This window comes from Lissotriton vulgaris, chromosome 3_1 (assembly GCF_964263255.1).
Source record: "Lissotriton vulgaris chromosome 3_1, aLisVul1.2, whole genome shotgun sequence".
Lineage (NCBI taxonomy): Eukaryota > Metazoa > Chordata > Amphibia > Caudata > Salamandridae > Lissotriton > Lissotriton vulgaris.
In genome coordinates, this window is record NC_141689.1 from 652,153,369 (window position 1) to 652,161,705 (window position 8,337).

Consider the following 8,337-nt stretch of genomic DNA (forward strand, 5'->3'; position numbering starts at 1 on the left):
GGGTCATCTGGGCAGTTAAGAAAATCTCTCATGGCTTTGTTACAAGCTGAAGGAAGTTGTTTTAGCAGTACACCTTCAAGCCCGACTGACTCTATCCTTCTGGATGAAGAGAATGTGAATAAGTATAGTCTTGTTTGTGTTTAGCCCAAAAGTGTGAGTACATGAAATTGAGGAGAAAGCAGAGCAGGCAAGTGGTAGACTTTGCAGAAATTCAAAATTTCAGCACAAGACATTACAGACACTGAAAACATTTTGGAAGTGAGGGCTTATAAAAAGACTGTATTTCAGTATTAAACTTCAGGAGCGGCATCTCTTGGTATCTTGGAACACACAGTTACATTATGCTTCCCACTCCAACCACAGCACAGAGTTCTAATCTGCAGATGGCAAGTATGATAGGGTTAAGATACAAAAGTCACAATCATTGGCTGAGTACCCATGTATCCTTCCTTGCAGTAAATATTCCAGTGCACTCCCAAATCACAAGCTAACAGCGGTTACATGTCAGTGGCTCGAGAATGAGTGAAAGAAAATGGATCCTGTGTCTTTGTATAAGCCCAGGGTTCAATCCACTTATCCAGTTGTGAGCCCACAGAGGAAACCTTACATCGTGGTCATCAAAATCATTGAACGACTGGAGTCCACGCTAATAGGTGGGGACCATGGGCTTTGATAGAAGTGGAGATGGACTACTTACAGCACAGCAGCAATGAGGAATGGAAATTAGGAAATTCCATAAGCAAGTTCTGCTTTACTTTGAAATAAAAACCCTTGCACAAAGGGGAGTCAATAACTTCACCAGTGAGGTATATTCGATATAATCTCAATATGGGACCTCAGCTTTATGTAAATCACTGTAAAGAGAGAGATGGTATCAGCTGCATGCCATGAATCTGCAGACCTGGAGGCAATCCAATTCCGTTGCAGAACATGGAGCAGAAACTAGTGGTATTCTCACCCTTACAGCTTGTAATTCTTTTTAACCGCATTTCGATATATGGGTTTGGGATGGACAGAATCTATTTGTAGGCACTAGCAACTTGTAGGCAGATAATGTTTTTAGAATCCTTTCCTTTCATATAGTGAGCAGGATTTTTGGCATTTGATAATTGTACCTCTCTTTCAGGATCTGCTCTCCGGTCCACTTCTGTATTCTGTGGAGAGACTTTTTATGTCCTCGGCCCTGCCTTACTGCATGCCGGGGACCGGAAATGATGTTGGGTATGGTGCGCGACTTGGCTTTAGAGAGCACACCTGTAGGCTGTGGCAATAAGAGGCAGGGTGCCAGTTTCAGTGATGTTGCTGCATCAGCGCGCGGGCGGCTCTCCTGCCATTTGCACGTGTGTACAACTATTTATTCAGCGCGCTAACGCTGCGCAGAAGGAACCAAAACCATGACATATCGGGGGGCGTGACATCAGCACCCTGGCTCACCAACACAATAGTGGTATTGCCCCGATACCATTCGGGGATCCCAATACAACAAGACTCAGAGTAGAGCGTGACTCCTAGGCAGGGCAGGACATCCAGAGGCGCCATATTTGTTGGGACGCTCTCTAGTTGTCCAGGGCAGCCCAGTCCATGGCCTATCTATGAGAACCAAGTGCAAACCCGCCTGAGCCCCGCACGACCAGCGCCAGTCCCCTTGCTGGTTTTGTCCCAACTCTGTTTTCCTTTTGCATGTACACAAGGGATGAACTTTTAGTGCTCAATCTGTCCTGCAATGGATGTCAAAGGTGACAGGGTTGGATGCCAGGGCCCTATCTTTTTGTGAAACATGTAAGTCTGTTTTACCCTTCTTATCCTCTTAGTACCTTCTATCACACGGCCTGCTGTTCTAAAGAGATCCCCAACTAGCAGCACATCAGGCATTTTGAATATTGACACGTTGTACGATTCTGTTTTTGAAGTTGTATTAGTGAATGTGAGCACCCTGCACAAGCACACCTTATTTTTTGTGCAAAAGCTTTTGGACTCCAATATGGATGCCCTTTTTTAATGGAAACCTGGCTCTATTAAGAATCTGGCCCATTTACTTTGAGATTTGCCATCAACAGAAGTTATCAGATAGGTAAGAAAGGGGGAGGGGTGGTGGTAATTGTTCAAAGTAATTTTGAGTGCAGCATCTATCAGCTCACCAATCTTACCGGGGCTGAAGATATAGGAGTTTGTACTTCTCTTCCTCCTCAACTCTCTCTCTCAGGGGTTCTGGTGTATTGCCTTCCAGGGACAGCTTCAGAATTTTTTTAGGTTGTGGGATGAGGAGATGTGTATGTACAGTGACCCATAAGTACTCCAATTTGACTGTGCTTGGTGATTCCAATCTACACGTGGATGTGGCCACAGACAATTCAGAGCGGGCTTTAGTGGATGCTTGTCATGCTCTTAATTTATGTTAATGCATCAAGCATGCTACACACTAAAGTGACCCTACGTTTGACCTAGTTTTCTCTAACTTTTCCCTGATTCTTGACCAGCCTTTGCCCCTTTTTTGATTAGATCATTTTCTGATTTGTTTCTCCTCGGATGCAGGATCCTGAAAATTCAGCATGCCAATCAGGGCTTAATGGCGGTGATGCTTTGGAGCAAAGTTGAGGTGGCCGCGATGTTCTCTTTTCTAAGGACCTCTCACTGCACCTTCTCAGAAGTTCTGAATGAGGATGCTGGGCTATTTAATAACTTGTTGCAGGAGGTGGCTGTCCTTTTTGTCCCCACCAAGAAGGCTCTATATAAAGACATCAGAACCCTGATCGACAACGGGGAAACAGCGGCCCTCATCCTCCTGGACCTCTCTGCGGCATTCGACACCATCTACCACCACACCCTAGTGAAGCGCCTCAGCAACATCGGAATCCGAGAGAAAGCGCTGGAGTGGATCATCTCGTTCCTCACCGGAAGAACCCAGAGAGTCCGCCTCCCTCCGTTCAGATCCGAGGCCACCGAAGTCATCTGCGGCGTACCACAAGGATCTTCACTCAGCCCAACCCTCTTCAACGTCTACATGAGCCCCCTCGCAGCCATCGCACGCCAGCACAACCTCAACATCATCTCCTACGCTGACGACACCCAGCTCATCCTCTCCCTCACCAACGACCCCACCACCGCCAGAGCCAACCTACACAAAGGGATGAAAGATGTCGCCGACTGGATGAGGGACAGCCGCCTTAAACTGAACTCAGACAAGACGGAAGTCCTCATCCTGGGATCATCACCCTCCGCCTGGGACGACTCCTGGTGGCCCCCGGCCCTGGGCACCGCTCCCAAACCAACGGACCACGCATGCAACTTGGGCTTCATCCTGGACTCCTCCCTATCAATGACCAGACAAGTCAATGCCGTCTCATCCTCGTGCTTCAACACTCTGTGCATGTTCCGCAAGATCTTCAGATGGATCCCCACCGAAACCAGGAAGACCGTCACCCAGGCACTCGTCACCAGCCGACTGGTCTACGGGAACACCCTCTACTCCGTAACCACAGCCAAAATTAAAAAAAGACTCCAACGCATCCAGAACGCCTCCGCACGACTCATCCTCGACATCCCCCGACACAGCCACATCACGGGACACCTGAGAGGCCTACACTGGCTCCCCGTCAGCAAGAGAATCACATTCAGACTCCTCACCCACGCACACAAGGCTCTCCACGACCTGGGCCCCAAGTACCTCAACGACCGCATGACCTTCTACACGCCCACCCGCCAGCTACGATGACCAGCCACGCACTCGCCACCGTACCACGCATCCGCAGAGCCACCACCGGAGGAAGATCCTTCTCCTACCTGGCAGCCAAGACTTGGAACTCCCTCCCCACCCACCTTCGGCGAACCCAAGACCATCTCTCCTTCAGGAAGCAGCTCAAGACCTGGCTGTTCGAGCAGTAACTTACCCCTCCCCCGGTGCCTTGAGACCCTCCCGGGTGAGTAGTGCGCTATACAAGTGCCGTGATTGATTGATTGATTGAGAGGTCCCTCTGCATCCTGGTTCATGCCAGAACTTCTCTCGATCAAAAGACAGTGCAACCATCTAGAGTGGCAGTGGGTTTGGGACTATAGCCCTGCAAACAAAGATCAATGCAAACAGGCCTTAAAGGACAATCACAGAGACATCAAAAATGCAAAGTGTTCCTTCTACACTGACTGCGTTAAAGCAGCTGAGAAATTTTCTAAGGAAATCTTTAAAATGTTCAAATCTTATTTGAGTCCGGCGTCATGTAACCCGCTTATCCGTACCTCAGAGGATCTATGCGAAGAATTATACTCTTTCTTTAAGGATTTGATCCTATGGATTTAAGATGGCTTAGATCCACCCTACTATCGATCTTTTAGAATTAATAGACTGTGGGATACATCCTACTGTGACTTGCTCTGTGAATAAACTGGTGCCCATCTCCGTGACCAAAACACAGTCAGGCCTCTTGCATTGACTAGGAAGCAGCCCGCTGGACTTGATTCTTCCACCCCTATTTAGGCTTTTTGCTACTTCTATTGCTTCAGTTCTTGCTGAACTTTTCATTTGCTCTCTGGACTCTGCATCTGTCCCAGCATGCCGGAAAAGAGCACAAGGGATTCCTCTTTTAAAAAAAGCCTGTTACTGGACCAACTTTTTTGTCCAACTGTGGGCTATTTACTTGCTACTTACAGCTACTAAAATGATAGAAAAAACTGTTTATAGCCAGCTACATAAATATTTGGAGACCAATAAGTTCCTCCACAGCACTCAATCTGGTTTCTGGATGCAGCTTAGTATGGAATCTACCCATAACAAAGTAACGAAGACCATCAAATCTACACTTGACCAATCTGCATTTTTTGGCAGTGTTTCTTATCCAGTGCTACTGCAGACGTTGGCAGAAATAGGTATAGGCGGCTTAGCATGGTGCTGGTTCAAATCCTTCCTTGAAGGCCGAGTGCAAGAAATTTGTGTAGCCCCCATTTGTCTTCCCAGAAGAGACGTGCTTCTATAGTTCTTTGAGCCCTACCTTGTTAAGTATATACATGGCTCCTCTAGCCACCCTGACTGAATCTCATGGTTTGGTGACCATATCTTAAGTAGATGATACTCAATTGATTCTTACTTTTCAACACTCTGCTTCTGATAAAATCTTGTCTTGTGTCGCCTGCCTGAATGATGTCCTACACAGGATGTGTAAGAGCTAACTTCAGTGCAATACGGACAAAACCGAGATTCTTCTGTTTGGCAAGGCTAGAGTCCTTTGGACTTGAAGGACTGGGCTAATTTAAGGCCCAGCGGTGCCAGGGAACAACACCTGAAACCTTCGTGGGGATACCTGTTCCGGCGTACAAATTACAGAGACACGGGACACTTCCTTCGGCGTCAAAGATCAGCGTTTATTTACTGCAGGGACACAGAAATCGCTAGAAGTACAACATAGTGTAGGTTCAGAGAGTCTGCTTCGAATTGCAAAAGTGGATCGCTCCTTTTATACACATTTTCGCCATTGCACAACATAACGAACAAAAGGTTACAACTCAGTTCCCACAGTAAACTTCAAAAGATCGCATTCATGTTTTCAGAAACCCGGAACATAATTACAGTAGCATGTCGGTTCCCAACTGTAAAAGTACGCTATACCACCATTAGGCACATTCCATTCTAGTTGTAAACGACCTAAGAGAAGGGACAGAAACAGGTGCAAGAAAACAAAGACAGACAACAGATTGAAAAGAGTGTGGAGGCAATATTGGAAGCGTGATCACAGGATCAAAGGATTTGAGCCTAACGTATGCAAGGCTGAAACAATAGACCGGCACGGCAAGATGAGCCTCGAGCGGAGCCATCTGCCTCTGCCGTGTCATTCCCCTAGTCATAAAGGCACACTCAAAGGAATATGCATCTTCCGCAAGAGCTTGGGAATCCCAGGGTCATCAGGCGGACATTGTCCGTTCTCTGGCTATGTGAGGGCAAGAAACAAAATGGATGCCGTATCTAAAATGGAACCCGAAGGTTCAGATGAAAAACCCGTAAATAAGACGAACCCTTCCAAGTAGTGTAGCGAAAACACGTACATCTACTAATCTCGTCATTTACGGTTCATAGATACCAAACTCATCCATATACGAACAAGCCCAAAACGTCGTTCCGATTCTTACCGAACCTCAGACGCTCCTTTTGCCCTCATGTAGGCAAGCACTAGTCGACATCAGAATCAATATCGATATTCATCAGATCGTTTAGATGTTGCTGGAACATTATTCTATCCATCAATGTCTCTCCGGTAACAGATGGCCTTCTTATACATGTTGTAGCACAAAGGCTACATAAGGTAGGACCACACTGTACACAAAGACAACATGTGAACAGGAACGTCACAACAACCCCTACAATCATCAGAATCTTCCAACTCCAAGTCGACATCAAACCCCAAAACCATCCTAGATGCATCCAATCACCTTCGTCCACGTGTATGGACTCGGAGATTTTATGCAACTTCGAGATGGCTTGATAAACAGTTGGAGCATTATCAGGTATGAAAATACAGCAGCTCGAATGGATCACCTTGCACACACCACCTCTGTCTGCGAGTACAACATCTAGAACCATACGGTTCTGTAACGTCATCAGTCTATCCGCTTGAAGCTCTGCTGTCAGGTTACCAAGAGCACTTGCAGTTATATTAGCAGTTGATTCTACCACACGAGTCAACTGTCTCAGGTTCCTACTATTGACCATAGGTCCCCAAAGCGGTAGGAAACCCTTAAAGAAGTCTCCTGCTTCTTGACCGGCAGTGTCCTCTTTGCTAATAACGCCTCTCACAACTCTTGTCTTGTGATAGTCTGAGGCAACTGTGAAAGTCGGTGGCAAGAGATTCGCGATATAACAGGTGCCCGAGAAGTCACGGGGCAACTACGTATAAGCACGATCATAGCACACAAAATAAGTACCCTTGGCAGTCAGGAATACAGGGGAAGAGAGCATCGGTAAAACGTATGTCTCAGTACAAGCACTCTTCCCAAGCTGAGCTCTCGGATTTCGACCAAGACCTTGCAAACAAAAATGACCTAGGTGGGGTACAATCCAGATTGGAGACGAGCTCTTAAGCTGTCTATCACCCACTGAAATACTGTACTCAGCCTCACTCAGATCCTTGTAAGCTTGCACCTCTTCCTCTGGAATAAGCGATGCATCAAAAATATCTCTATCCAGATCAGCAATCGCTATCGCCAAAGACTTGTGGTACGGGCCAGAACCAGGGTCTGTAGAACGTGGCTCTCGACGGGGGTAGGAATCTAGTGCACTACGGAACATGGTTTGGAATGCTCGAGCTGACCCCTGGGAGCTGTAGGGAAGAACTAAATACGGAATACCCTTATCCATGGTATGTGGCATTAACCCACACACCCAACAGTTGGTAGTGTTCATCACCAACTGATGCTGATGCAAAAGTTGGACAAAGGAGTTGTTCATGAATTCCGCACGTCTGACCTGTTCATGTTGGGGCAGAAGATGAAAAGAATGTGGAGAGACAGTAAGAACAAGAACAGAATTCAGATCATGAGAAGGAGGAGTAGATGAAGTGGAAGGCAACAGTGACTGAATCCCAAAATACACTCCACCCACCAATAACATAGACACAGTTAGGAACAACATGAAAATCTGAAACAGAAAACACTTTGTTTGAGAAATCTTACGCAACTTAGATCTTTGCGCCAACATCATCTCTCTTTCTGACAGCTTAGAGAACTCCATCCTCTAAAGACCGTCCGTAACGTTCTTGACGCACCTGATTCTGAGTAGCAATTGTCAATTCCCAGGAGTTCCCGGAAACTGACAAAAGTAACCGACCTAGTGTCAGAAACCTGCCAAACAGAAGTAGGTACCCGTACGGCCCTACGGCCAACCCAGATGGTAGGTTTAATCAATGAAGCATTCAATTTCATATAAGTCCCCTAGCTGCACAGAAAAGGAACACAGGTGATATGTCAGACAAAATGAAAGAACTCAAGATCAGGAAAAATGCAAATATTTACAATAGGGGGTAATGTAAGTTCAAAAATAAAAGGGAATTTTTTTATTCGTCCTTAATCACGCGATCGAAGGAAATATCGACATTTTCCAGGTCGAGTTTGTTCTTCAAACAATGATTCAGGTTGCAAGACAGAGTTCGATTGTTCAGGTGACTGTTCAGAACTTGAATTCTCCAATGCTGAGGACAATGGTAAAGCTCCAGATGATTCAACAGACGTATCTGGCTGAGCTGGATCGATCTCTACAGGTTGAGCATCAATAAATGGCACGTACTTTGGGATGACATCTGTTTCAGTCGGGGCAAATCCTTTCCGTATCCAATTATTTGCTGGCAATGGAAGAGGTACTTT

The 8,337-nt window shown here is 46.3% G+C and overlaps 1 pseudogene; it reads right to left on the reverse strand.

Annotated features, from left to right (window-relative positions):
- Positions 1-6,151: 6,151 nt before the first annotated feature.
- On the reverse strand, positions 6,152-7,708 carry LOC147726879 (uncharacterized; annotated as a pseudogene).
- Positions 7,709-8,337: the final 629 nt, after the last annotated feature.